This window comes from Chiloscyllium plagiosum, chromosome 2, assembly GCF_004010195.1.
Source record: "Chiloscyllium plagiosum isolate BGI_BamShark_2017 chromosome 2, ASM401019v2, whole genome shotgun sequence".
Classification (NCBI taxonomy): Eukaryota; Metazoa; Chordata; class Chondrichthyes; order Orectolobiformes; family Hemiscylliidae; genus Chiloscyllium; species Chiloscyllium plagiosum.
Genome location: NC_057711.1, coordinates 125,028,677 through 125,043,913, shown reverse-complemented (window position 1 = coordinate 125,043,913; position 15,237 = coordinate 125,028,677).

Here is a 15,237-nt window from a genome sequence, read left to right as displayed (position 1 = left end):
GAGCCCTCCACAATCACCTGATGAAGGAGCATCGCTCCGAAAGCTAGTGTGCTTCCAATTAAACCTGTTGGACTATAACCTGGTGTTGTGTGATTTTTAACTTTGTACACCCCAGTCCAACACCGGCATCTCCGAATCATGTTTAAAAAAGGTTTTGTGATTTACATATGAAAGAACTGAAACCAACATGGTCATTCTAAAAGATGAGAGATTTAACAAAGAATCCAGGTCTTTTTCAACATATAATTTCAGTTACATCACACTGTAAACTTTTGCTATAAATTCTGTGTCTTACCAACTTATACTCCACAACCACCTGATGAAGGAGCATCGCTCCGAAAGCTAGTGTGCTTCCAATTAAACCTGTTGGACTATAACCTGGTGTTGTATGATTTTTAACTTTGTACACCCCAGTCCAACACCGGCATCTCCAAATCATAAAAGGTATCAGAAAGTCTTGCAAGAATCCAATTTTAAGGCAACCCCACTTGCTATTGTGAAATAAGGATGGCAAATGATTTATTAATCATTATTTGTCTTGCTTTTTTTTATTTACAGCCTCAAAGAATTGAGTGGCCAAATCATTATTTGTAGAAAGTAGAATGGAAACCAGATTCAACCTATAAATTTTTAAAAAAAGATGGTTTCTGCAGAAGAATTAAACCACTGTGCTTCTAATAAAAAAGTCAATAATAACAACCTCAATTAAAAGCTTGGTGATAATCCTTGACATAAGCAAGTTTACATTAACATTTGCTCATAGATGTTTCTTGGGAAATCATGTGGAAGAGACATTATACACAGCGTTGTGCTAATTTAATCAGGTAATTAGATGAATGCATCTACTTGATATTAAAGATTACAATGCCAAATTACTAAAAATACTAACACTCTATGATTCTGACATTTTATCCACATGAGATCTTTCCAAGGAAGTTAATTAGCATGCTTTCAGATACATATGAATCTTAATAATAGTTATTGACATTTCTCAAAATTATTTTGTTGATGGCTTGATGTAATATTACATAATCACCACAGGGAGTTGATAATTTAATTGAAGTATGGACATTGATTACCACTTTCAAGGAATAACAACATTAGGGAGTATTTAAAAGGCATATTACTTCCTTTGTTTATAGCACTGCACTATGATTCCTTCACTCAAGTATGTTATTATACATTAGTTCATATTGTACCATTAAATTATAGCACTTTGTTACAACATTATGCCATTCATGTTTATTCAAATAGTGTACTACAAACAGAACCCACAAGATTAAATTTGTTACTGAAGTGGTTACTTCTGCATTCTGACAAAGAATGTCTGCAAAACGGTTTCATGTTGGTATGGACATGATCCATTTATCAAAAAGACAGTGTGCCATTTCTAAAAAAAATACTTTTTATATCGGAAATGTGTGGTGTTGAGAAATATTTAGGCAGTCTGAAATACTGCCTAAATAACTACAATATATTTGATCTCTAACCAATGGTTTTCAGTTATTGAGAAGTGCCACGATGAATGCATCATGTGCTAAGTTTGTACTATTAATTCATGTAGATTCACATTGAGCACCTATATAGCTGGGTGTACTTGCATGGGAACTATCAATCCATTTTTACTTAGTGATAATTGCATTCAGAATGCAAGAACACAAAACATTGAAGTATATTTTTGAAAGTGTACTTACATTGTCACTGAATTATGGATTATGGATTATGGATCCTTTAACCCAGCATAGGAATGATATACCTTTTCTTGACTAACCAATCTGTAACTTCCTGTTTCATCACTACCACTCCTCTTCAAACATGGAACCACATTAGCCATCCTTCAATCCCTGTGGCCAGAGAGGAGTTAAAAAATTGAGTTAGAGCCCTCCAATTTCCTGCCTCACCTCCAATTCATCCATTTGCCTGTTTATAACCCCAGCAGAGCCTCCAATACCTCCCAATTTCCAATATCAAACTGTGCAAATTCCTCACAGACCCCTTTCCTGAATTCCATATCTATTTTCTTCTTTTCAAGAGTGAAAACCAAAGAGAAGTATTCATTTATCATTTTGCCAATATCCTGCAGCTTCACACACAACTTGCCCCCCTAACGGGTCCTACTCTTTCGCTGGTTAACGTCTTCCCTTTCTTAAGTTGGAATTAATGGGTCATTATCTGAGTGGCAACCAGTGATCAATGGATCAATGCATGGATCCCAGCTTTTCACCATGTACATTAATAATTTAGATGATTTCATTTAGAATGAAATGTGATACCTCCAAGTTTGCAGATGACACAAAATTGAATGGGAGGGTGAACTATAAGGAAGTTGCAGAGATGCTTCAATATGATTTGAACAAAGTGAGTGAGTGACAGATGAAGTATAATGCAGATAAATTTGGAGTTATCCACTTTGGTTACAAAATCAGGAAAGCAGATTATTGTAGATTCACCATTCAGATAATAATGGTGAAAGCAGAAATGCAATGATACCTTTGGTGTCCTTGAATGCAAGTTGTTGAAAGTAAGCATGCAAGAAGACAAATGATATGCTGGCTGTCAGTAAGAGGATTTATGCAGAGGAGCATGGATGTCTTGCTGCAATTCAATGGGGCCTTGGTGAGACCACACCTAGAGTCATGTTTGCAGCTTGGTCTCCTTATCTAAGGAAGGATGTTCTGGTTATGAATTTACTAGATTAATTCCTGGGATGGCAGATCTGATGTTTGAGAAAAGATTAGGTCAGTTAGGACCTTATTCACTAGGATTTAGAAGAAGTGGGAGGGGAATTCTGAAACCTATAAAATTCTAACATGATTAGACAGGTTCAATGTAGGAAGGATGATCCTGATGACTGGGCAGTCCTAAACCTGGGGTCATGGTTTAGGTTACAGGGTAGGCTGTTTATGATTGAGATGGGGAGACATTTCTTCCCCGAGAGTCGGAAGCCTATGGGATTCTCTGTCACAGAAAACAGTTGAGGCCAAAACATTGAATGCTTTCAAGAAGAAATTAGACATAGTTCTTCAGGCTAATGGGATCAAAGGGTATTTTGTGAAAGTGGCAACAGGGTGTTGAGTAGAATTGTCAGCCATGATCATATTGAATGGCAGATCAGGGTCAAAGGGCTAAATGGTCTACTGTTTCTAATTTTTATGCTTCTGAGTCAACATTGAGTTCAACTGCTATTTTTACTTCAGGTTTCCAATTTCTGTAGTCTTTTTCTTTTTATTACAAAAGTAATAGAGCCTTTCAATATGCCAGATGTTAACATAAAATATTATGAATGTAATGTGTAGGCCCTCTTCAGAATCAAAATTTCACAATTTTCAAATGTTGTATATTATTTGTGTTTTGCTAAACTACTGAAGACTACAGAGGAAAGAGCATCAAGAGATTGATTGAACAGAGACTCCACCCAACCCTGTGTAAGAATAATTAGAAACTTGGGTAGAATTTGTGTTTCCTTAGTATAATAAGGACAATGACGTGAAAGATGGAAAAGTACAGCTAAAGTGAAAACAAAATCAAAATTTCAACAGTTTGAAAACATTCTGTGATTTTCAACTTAAGCATTAAATAACAACTTCCAAGTCTCTCTCTCGAGTACTGATGATCTTAATTCCATGTATCTGCATATTATAATTAGCCCAACTTATCTGATTTCTAGATCACTTTCAATCCTCCTCTCTTTCCCCAAGAAACAAAGCAGTGCCAATTTCCAATATGAACAACAGATTAATTACTCAATGGTTGCAACTTGCTGATTGCTTGTGCTGGTTATCATCTGTCTATGTACACATCATATTGTCCCAGCATGCTCCATGGCCAACCTCCTTCTTGATCAAACATCCACCACACAAGTTGGCAAACTACCAGCCTCACCATGTTATCACGGTTGCTCACGAACCAACTCACACCACATTTAAAGCCTCAACACTTAATTTTGGAGCTCAAGGACATCTATGACTTTCATATTTCTGCTTGGTTGCCTTACATGCAGCGACACATACACATTTCATACATTTGCACAGGATGCATCTTATGGTTCTTGGCTTTGTTTCTTAGCAATCAATCAAGTTGTTCATACATGGGAGGCTGACAGCCCTTATGCTTTACATTTTTTTTTAGCGCAGATGGAGAAGCAGCCAATTTGTCATGGGTGGGAGCATGGAAGAGTTAAGGGGTTAACATAGTACTGTTTGGAAGTGGACCACATCAATGTCATAACTGCTTTCTCTGAAAGTAAAAGGATCAGTTTTCAGTGGAGTCAAGGGAGTCTACAATCAGTCAGGGGGCACAGCAACACTCAGTCAAGAAGCTTATCTGCGTATAATCTCAGGATTTTGGGGCACAGTTAATCAGGAGTTTGGCTTTACCAGGCAGCTCCTTTTCCACCTATCCACTCCACCCTCTCCTCCCTGACCTATCACCTTCATCTCCTCCCCCACTGACCTATTGTACTCTATGCTACTGTATCCGCACCCCCACCCTCCTCTAGCTTATCTCTCCATGCTTCAGGCTCTCTGCCTTTATTCCTGATGAAGGGCTTTTGCCCGAAACGTCGATTTTGCCTGTCCTCGGATGCTGCCTGAATTGCTTTGCTCTTCCAGCACCACTGATCCAGAATCCTTTACCAGGCTCTGTCAATCCATGTCTTTGCAATCTGGAGTTTGGGCTATGGTTAGTCTTGAATGGGCAAGTGCAGTCAGTCTAGACAATAAAATAAAGTCAGTGTGGATGTTATGGAGACATCAGTTCAGGAGCTGGGATATATTCACTTGAAGCTGTCTTACCAAGTCAGTTCAGGAGTGGTCATGGTCATTGTTCAATAATGATTGAAATTTTGGGGTAGGTCAATATGGACAATCCATGGGTTCCTGAGACAAGAAGGAAACTCAAGTTTGGGAATGGAATTAAATGCATTGGATCACTGAACAAATGATTATTGTGAAAGGTACAATTCAAGACTTTATTCAACATAGGAGGGAAGGAGAGGTTGTCACCGATCACGATCATCCTGACCTCTAGATGGGAGATTGTATGACCAGCAAAGGTATGTAAATTTGCAAAGGAGTTGGCCTGTGGGCTGATGTAGGGCCAAAGCAGTAACATTTAAGGGGACTGCAGAAATGGTGAGGTGAGTTGAAAGGTCATCAGAGACAGCAACAGAAAAAGGAAAGATGAGGGAATGGTGTGGGGTTGGGGTGGGGGTGTTGGAGAATGTCACCTTATAGCTCAGAAAGAATCTATAGCTCACTCACAAGAACATGAAATTGGAACCTTGCCATGTTGAATGTACAATCAACTGTGTGCCAACTGCTCTAATTGCTAACACCGTGTGCAAAAGGGAGAGAGTAAATTACTGTTTTTTTATCAGGGCAGAATGAGACCTCAAGATTTTTAGGGGCTACTGCAATACTCATAACTGAAGCAGTTCAGTAAAGCCACCATCTGGCTTCAATTTACACTTTATCGACAAGTCATTCATTGATCAAAAATGCTCTTTAAAAAAAATAGCCTCAAGCAATCTTGAGCATTACATTCTTATGCCAGCTAAAGCAAATGTAATAAGGCAAACATACTTACAAGCATCACCTGCACTTTTAATATTAGAAACATATTTCATAGCTAGGATTGTAAAACAAAACTTTGGAGCTGCCACACATGTACACTGAACTGGTATGATAGGTCTGAGATGTGTAGGGGTCATTTTGCTTTGAGGGTGTTAGGTTAGTATATTGGTTTATTGACAAAATCTACTTCCTTAATGTAGCAGGGGCATTTTGGTTGTGGAAGTCATGTCTGTGTATGGATAAAGTCACGTACATGATAATTCCTTATGGAGGCAAGACAATGGCCTTTTTGAGAAACCTCTATGCCACACTCTGAGAATCATAACATAAGGTTTCATTATGATGGATGAAAGCACTCAGGAGTACTATTAGTCAAATAGGGTTCCGACATTTCCCATTGATCATATCTCGCACATCTCTCACAGACTTAGTTGCGACTGGAGCTGTTATGGCCTTGCATCAAATCTGAAGAGACAGCGATTACAATGTTGTCAGCAAGCCCAGCAAGAAAAGTAACCTCCCAAGGTGGAAGAAGCTGCGGGTGAAAATCTACCAGGAAGGTGGAGGAGAATAATGAGACATTGCATTGACAGATTTTGCTATCATTTCTAAAAGACAGTGCAGGAACTAATCGGGGAAGTGCTGTGCCATAACCATTGCATCTTCTGTTGGAGCATGACCTGAGCTCAGGAGGGCCAGGTGATCATCCCAACCTAATGGTTTTTCAGGTTAAAACTTTCCTAAATTTTTAAGATGTGGAGGTTCCCTCTGTTGGACTGGGCTGGACAAAATTAAAAATCACACAACACCAGGTTATAGCCCGTTTGGGCCAATGGCTTGTTTCAATGAGACTTATGGTGATGTTTCGTGATCTTCTAGACACACACAAATGCAGCCAAGATGGCATCAGTTCCATTCCCTCCACATGGCGGGTTTCATATTCTTCTTCCTTGGTGCAGAGAGGCAAGCGGCCCAGACAGTGGAATTCTCCACAATTGTTGTTTCCCCTGGGTATAAGGCACTATAGACTGCACCTACACAACTGTATGAGTGCCCCAAAGTACAGAATTTGACAAAAGGCTTCCACACTTACAATATTCAAATTCACGTGGCCATCAATACCAAATCCAGTGAATCTGCTCCGAACATCTTAGGAACTGCCATGACTCTTACATTCTAGAGATCTCACAGATTCCTGATTCCTTCCAAGTTCCTTAGACCATTTGGAGATGGCTGCTGGGAAACAAGCTCCACACTTCAAAATATGGCTGATGGTACCCTAAAAAGCCCTCTGACTGATGCAGAATGGAGAAAGAATGCTAAACACATTACCGATGATGAGCTTACGCCTGAAACATCAACTCTCCTGCTCCTCAGATGCTGTCTAACCTGCTGTGCATTTCCCAGCACCACACTTTTTGACTCTACACACACCAAAGCCATTATGCAACAGACCATAAGCTTGGGCTTTGATGCTTGGACTGCTCTGGCAGAGGTTTAGTCTGAAGCCTAGGAAGGGGTGTTGCACATTGTGGAATGCTGTGTCTTTCATGACTGGAACTAACAATGAGGAATGGTTGAATGCAGCAAAAACGGTGGATCAACGTCAATTTTCAAATGATGAAAATAAGGATAAGGATCAAGATATTGATCCAAGAACGTATGACAAAATGATGCACTATTGAGCAGGAAACCAAAAGGAACCTAAATGAAAACTGTTTCCAGGCTAAATGAGCTGTATTTAGACTTTGCATAATTGTTAAGATTCTGTTGGCAATATGGAAAATGGCTCTCTCTTAGAGCAAAGCCCAAAATGACTTTGTTATTTTTGTAGTCTACAACCTTCTCTGTTACTGAATAAATTCCCAGTTAGTGATCGGATTGAACATTTGACATCTTTGTGTGATCTGACTTTAAGTATCTGCACATTTCCTAACCTACTGATGATTAAGGAGAAAGCAACTCACAGCCAGTCAATGCGACACTGCAGTAACGTTACATGATGTTAAGATTAGGTGGCTCATAAGGCTACTGTCAACATATCATATCTGAGTGCTGTGCAGTGAAGTCTCTCATGTTAGTCAGAAACTTGAGTGGAATCTCATTTTGACCCTTTCATCATCGGTATGGTTCAGAGTCTGCATAGACAGCTTAGTTACCCTGAAACAGTCAAGCACCCTTGAGGACAGCATTGAGCCTGTGAGAGGCAGCATCTGAGCAGCTAATCCTCAGCAGAACACTGCACCGAGACTGAAAGTGAACTATGTGAACTGTCTGTTGAACATCTCACAGCCTTGACTGGCAGTGAGCTTTCAAAAGAAAATCTGATCAATAGAATGCAGTGATGTGTGGAATCATCACTGATATAATCTCACTCACAAGGTGGATGGTAGTCTGGAATGTTGTGTGCAGGCATAATTGAGGCATATCACATTTAATGTTGTCTGTATGAACACCTTGGCTGTAATCCTGAATGCTACGGTTCAAAGATCTTTGACATCTGAGGTATCAGTAACTTGTTTGAGAGATGCGCAATGCTTGGCTACAACAATATTTTTCATCCTTGGAATATTTGAAAAGACTGCTCTCGTCTTACATTGCAACATAATCAGGTCTAACCGTGAAAATGACATGAGAGACGACATTTTAAGATTGCAGCAAGGATATATCTGCAAAAGGTTATTTACAATAGGTGGCACATGTATTCCTGAAATGTTCTAGTTGATTTGTTCTGTGTTCTTTCTCTTGTAGAGAGCTGCTGCCAATGGTGCCTGAATGTCTGCAGTGGGTCAACAGCTCTGAGCTCCCAGAATGTTTTTTTTTGATTGGACAAAAGAAACATGAATGGGTGGAACCAGGCTCACAAAGACCCAGGCTGGAAATTTATTCCACTTGAAGTTGAAATTGGTATGTGAAGCTGATAGATACAGTTGTCTCTTTCTGCTAAGTTCAAAGTTTGATTTCTTTCTCTGCCGCTAGGTTTTTGTTTCCTGGTGTTCCTTTCTCCTGGACTGAAGGAGAAAGTAAATTAGAAGAATCTGCTTTGCTGAACTTGCCAAGGGAATGTTAATGGAATGTTGCTATATTGGAGCAGTTGCTGTTTAGTAGTTCAATAATACATATTAATTTGTTAAGTATTTCAATAGCAATAAAGTTATGCCAATTAATTTCTTTTTTATTTGTACAATAATTGTGTTTTAAGGAGATGGTATGTTTTGCTTAAAGCCTAGTAGTTTGACCAATCGAATCATACCTGGAATACAGTCACCCAACACTTTCTTTAAATAAGATAAAAGTTAGGGTCTAAGTTATCTCCTTGATATATTTTGAGAGGGTTCGTGTGAGGAATCTTATGTGCGCCCCTAATTTTCTCATCACTCACCAAACTTCATTAATGCTGTAGCTAAGACATGTGATGAGAATGGTGATAAGAAAAATTCAACGGGACTGAGAGAATTGCTCAGATGGAGCAATCAACAGGTGGCTTTAACTTTGAATATGAAGAGAAGAAAGGCAACCCATTGAATTTAATACTCAATGTGAGGATGGAAGGAACAGACAGAATGATGGGAAGAAGATTATTATTTAGGAAAAATGATAACAGCCAGGATTTTGCTGCAGAAGAAAGGACAGTAATATGATAGGAAGTGCCCAAGCATGATCTGGTAATCGCAAAATGTTTAAACATTAAAATGTGTTCAAACTAATGCTTGGAGAAGCTGGGAGATGGCCATTCAACCAAGAAAAAGAATCAACTAGAACATTTCAGGAACACAAAAGTTGGGGTCAAGGTAGTTGTGGAGCAAATCAGTGAAAGCAGAATTTCTTTGTAGATTGGAAAGATATATCCAAACGTTAAATTCATGTGGTCTCCAGTGACATTGGATATATGATGTACTTGCATAACTCAGCAGAAAAAAATGTTCTTCGGAAATATTTGTTTGAGTCAAGTTATGTATTTGCACACAGCTTTTTCTACTGAATTGCTTTTTGACACTATCAAATTTAAGACACAATTTGCACTGGAGAATTCAACCAAGGCAGTTGGTTGAACTAACTGTTAGCCCTGCTAGCCATGAACAATTCACAGTACAAAGATAAGGAAAGATTATACAGTTTGATGAAAGAAAGGTAAACGCTACTACAGGTGGTAAGTGTGGCAATGATCTCTTCTATTGTTATCAAATCTTGAAGAAAATGTTCATTGAAAACTTGATGTGAGGTATTGAATATAAAAGACTAAAGCAATAAAAAACAAACTTTCCATTCAGCTCCAAGGATAAAAAACACTTTCAAAATCCATTTCAATCCATTTTGTACTTATGTATTACCTTTGGCCTCCTTCTGAGAATAAAGTCTCCCTCCAGCAGAAGCAAAAACTGCACCAGGAGATCTATAATTGTTGACTGGAGCTTTTCTCCAGAAGTCAAATCCCACTGACAGAATTGTTAATGTCAAAAAAAAACTTTATAAATCCTCAAAGAGAAAGAACAGGGAAGTTTTGGTCAAAACATTCCGTTAATGTGATGTGAAGGAGAATCACCAAGTAAGTTTCTTATTCTGGGATAATAATAATAATAAAATAATTACCAATGTAGGTGGATTAGTTTCCATATACATTGAGAATATTACCATTGTAATAATAGAAAAAGTAGTGACGATGAAGGAGGACAGTGAGCGCAATGGGGAGTAAGAGGGATAAGAGTTAAAAGGGCTTCCAGCTTTCGAAGCAGCTGGACTGAATTATCAAGAAATTGCAACAAGCATTCTGACCAGAGTAATTTGCTATTCACTTGCCTCAGTGTAGCCTAGGATTTATTTTCAGGGTCTTCCACTGGCTCCAGGACAAAGATTACATCCAACAGGCACTTGATCCACCTGCCATGGGAGCAAAAATACAATCTTTTATGTCCAAAGTTCAGCTGAATCACAGCATTGGAAAATGATATGCTTCCCTGAATTCCCAATCAAGACAATAATGTTTATTAAAGCAAAGAGCTACCTTAAAGATGACCTTCAGTGGAAACATCTGTACTTTGAAACAAATAGAAACCAAATATTATGAAGAAAAGTTTTAATCTTTCATTACTGTATTAATTTGTGACAAGGTCAGATGCCCCCACTGTTAAAGACTACAGACATTCATCCAATGCCTTGTGCTTGAAGAAAATAATTTCAATGTCAAAAGCAAAGTCTCTAGTTCTAGCTACACAAGCACTCATTTTCCTCTACTTCTACGTTTAGAGATAAACACTTCCAATGGGGAAAAAAGATCAAGCAATCTTTTCAATTTCAGCTGAAGTGATGGCTTTCCAATGGAAGTAAAATATTAAAAACAAACTTATTTATAAACAGAGTTTTATTTATAGAATGCAATTAACAGTTAAATGTTACAAAACATTTCACAGGAGCATTATAAAACAAAATACAATACTACGTCACATAGGGGATCGGAAAGATGATGGTGTAAGATGTTCTCAGCTGCCTCAGGATCTACTAGGACTCCTTTAAGGAGATGAAGAGGCAATGGCCTCATGATAATATTGCTAGACTATTAATCCAGAAATGTAGCTAATGCCTCGGGGACCTGGGTTCGAATCCCACTTTGCAGATTGTAGAATTTGAATGCAATAATAGTCTGGAATTAAGAATCTACTGATGACCATGAAGCTATTGTTTGAAAACCCATCTGGTTCACTCATGTCCTGCAGGGAAGGAAATCTGTCATTCTCACTCCATCTGGCTGACATGTGATTCCAGACCCACAGAAATGTGGTTGACTCTCAGCTGCCCTCTGAAGTGGTCTAGAAAGTTTCTTAGTTCAAAGGCAACTAGGGATGGGTAATAAAATACTGGTCAGCCCTCTTCATAGTACTAATCTCTGTCTAATCAATAATAAGTGGTCAATAATGCACAGCAGAACAGATATGTTTTTGCAGAACAAGAATTGTTTCCTATATAAGATGAGACTGGAAATTGCAACTGATCATCTTCTAAGAGATAACAGACTATCCTGAATTGCATAGTACTGTATTTCCCCAGCTATGGAGCAATATGGGTATTTGCAAGTGGAAGAATAACACTAAATCGGTAGTAAGGAGATTCTTGTTCTTAAAAGCAGAAGGTCCAATTTCCTAACAAAGTTTTGAGACAAGAGTCTTATTAGTGAGAAGCAGGATGACTTTCTATGCAGGCCATATGCAAACAGCTCATTAATTGTTTATCTAATTTCTTTGAAATGTAGTTTTCCTTTCTCCTACTTACCAGATGCTGACAATTCCCAATAGGAACATTAGAATCAATAGCTAAGGACTGGAGTTTTATAACAGGAACCAACAAAAATCTTAGTTTTCCCTAAATATTATCACAGAAATGCTCTACCCATCCAAAACTGAATGTTGGATATGCAGTTTGATCATTTAGCAATATTGAAGGAATCAAAGATGTGGCAAAGACATATCTCTGAAAGCTAACACTATATCTTCAGATGATGGCACTGAGGAGCAAATATTCAGATGTTAACATAGAAAGGAGCCAAAGATGGATCCTTGCGGGACACATGTTGGAAGTCCATGAATACCCTTCTGCAGCATTACCCTCAACAATCCTTTCTATTCTCTCAAAATAGGAGAAAGTGAGGACTGCAGATGCTGGAGATCAGAGCTGAAAATGTGTTGCTGGAAAAGCGCAGCAGGTCAGGCAGCATCCAAGGAGCAGGAGAATCGACTTTCAGGCATGAGCCTGAAGAAGGGCTCATGCCCGAAACGTCGATTCTCCTGCTCCTTGGATGCTGCCTGACCTGCTGCGCTTTTCCAGTAACACATTTTCAGCGCCATTCTCTCAAAATCTCAATCAATGCAGTTACACAGAATTTGTCTTTAAGGAAAACATGCTGAATTTCCTTCATCAATCCACATTTGTCCAAGTGACTGATCATTTTGTCCGAAATTATTGTTTCAAAATGCTCTTCTATCGCTTGGATAAATTGACTTGTTTGCGGTACTATTGGGCTTATCCTTGTTTTTGAGCAAAGATGTAACCTTCGCAATTCTTCAGTCTTTTGACACCAGCTTTGTGTCAAAGGAAGCTTGGAAGATGAGGGTGTAATTAAATCTAGTAAGTTCATATGGAATAAGTTTATGTTACATTTGTGGATAAAGAAATGTATCATGGAAAATATAATATGAACATGTGCAGACCAATTTTTTAAATGGATATGTGAATAAGGAAGTACAAAAAAAGCTTAACAATTTCATGAACATCTAGTTGATGGCAAGTTATTATGGCAAGTTTCCATTTCATAGGATACAAATGCCACACATCATAAAAATTCTCATGATCAGCCAAACTGGCTCAGTGAAAACTAAAGATTATAATTTTCCTAAACGAATATTAAAAAGTTTAAACTTGATAACATTTGTAATGAAGATGGTAAATTACACATTTTCCACAAATTCCAACATTGCACAAAAAAGTTTCTAAATATAACTGAAGGTGTCATGCAATTAGTATCTCCCATGTATTGTAATGACTGTATAAACATTTAACAAAGCTTTAATGGTTTATGTCCTATTTCTTGATTAAAAATAGTTCAGACTGTCGGTGCAATTAGATCTCGAATTCCTGAGGAAAATATGTCACTGAAGAGAAAAAAACAAATTGAAAAGTTACGTCTCAAAAACAATTTTAATATCTCAAGGCATGTTTGGAAAAACACAAGCTACATTATTGAATTATTCCTTCCATTCCATTTAACTCGCAACAATCATTTAATTGCATTTACCATGGCAACAATAATGAGTGATTTTGCATTCATACATTGTAACATAAGCAGTTCTACAAAAAACAACATTTTGTTCATTGACAGCATATTCTCAAAGCCATTTCTTTAATAAACACACAAACGGCAGAATCAATGTTTAAAAAGTATATATTAGATTTTGCTAGCAATCAAAAAGTTCTCTGCTTTGAAAATGTCATACTTTAGGTATTAAATCTGTAAAATGATGTTAAGATACCAAAAGAAAAACACAAGCAAGCCTGCCAAAACTATTCTTCACATTGGAACAGAGATTATGATTTGAGAAGAATATTGAAGTATTTTGGAGTTTAACTAGATTACTAGCTTCTAAAGGAATGTGGTTTGGTTAAAAGAACCAACACTCACATAATAAAAGCAAAATACTATGAATTCCAGAAATTTGAAGTAAGAATAGAAATTGATAAAATGAGCAGGATGGGCAGCAGATTCTTCAGGTTCGGAAGAACTATACTGGACTCAAAATATTAATTCTATTTTTTTCTCTCCACAGGTGTTGCCAAAGCTGCTGTGTTTACATGCATATGGCTTAACACCAAGCCAGTTCAGGCAGCATCCAAGGAGCTTCGAAATCGACGTTTCGGGCAAAAACCCTTCATCAGGATTCCAGCATCTGCAGTCATTGTTTTTACCTCCTTAACACCAAGCCATATGACTCTTCAAGCCTGCTTGACTATTCAACAAAGTCATTTTTGATCTGATTACTATCGCTGATAAATTTTCAGCCACGTGCTCCTCAAATGTATATCTACTTCTATGGAGCCCAACAGCATGAGAGAATTCATTGTGAACCATGCAGGAAACCCCATCCGAAACTCAACAAAGATTACATTTAGCTATTTTCAATCCATTATTTTACAAATGCTCTGCATAACTGAGCATAACCTCTCTTTGCATTCACATTTCCTCACTGTTAATAGCCCTAACCCAATTAGCTGCGAAACAAGGTTTATCAACTCTTGCATTAAACACTCCAAAATTCCTCTGCATGCCAGATTTCTGCAGCCTTGTACATTTAGATTATCTTTTTGTTTTACCTGGCAAAAATAGACAATTTCACAAATCATACTCCATTTGTCAGATGTTTGCTCACTTGCTGAAATTGTCCATATTAGATTAGATTCCCTATAGTGTGGAAACAGGACATTTGGCCCAACCAGTCCACACCGACCCTCCGAAGAGTAACCCACCCAGACCCATTTCCCTCTGACTAATGCACCTCGTACTATGGGCAATTTAGCATGGCCAATTCACCTGACATGCACATCTTTTTGGACTGTGGGAGGAAACAGGAGCACCTGGAGAAACCCCACGCAGACATGGTGAGAATGTGCAAACTCCACACAGACAGTCACCCAAGGCTGGAATCGAACCTGGGACACTGATGCTGTGAGGCAGCAGTGCTAACCACTGAGCCACCGTGCTGCCCAATCCCTTTGTAAACTTAACCTCCTTCCACCTCCAAAAGCTGTACAGTTGGACGAAAGTGTAATTCTTAACGGACTTTACCAGCTTTTTACACTATGTTTCATTTTGCAGGGTGAAGTAAATTTTGTGGTGACAATGAAAACAAAAGAAATTGATGAGGAACTGATGCATAAAGCTAGTGTACTGCAATGCCAGAGATGTAGCAGGCTATTCACCCATCTCGTCCATCTGAGCAGCTCCTCCTGCTCCTCTGGCCATTCTCTGTAGACTGACAGTTTTCTTTCTTCAGTTGTTTATAAAAGAGTTCCATGCCTGCTGAAGAAAAGTTATGTGAAATGTTGCCATTTTGACCAAAACAAGCCAACCAGGAGCCTCAAAAACAAATCATGACAACAGAAGTGTCCTCCCATGATTTTG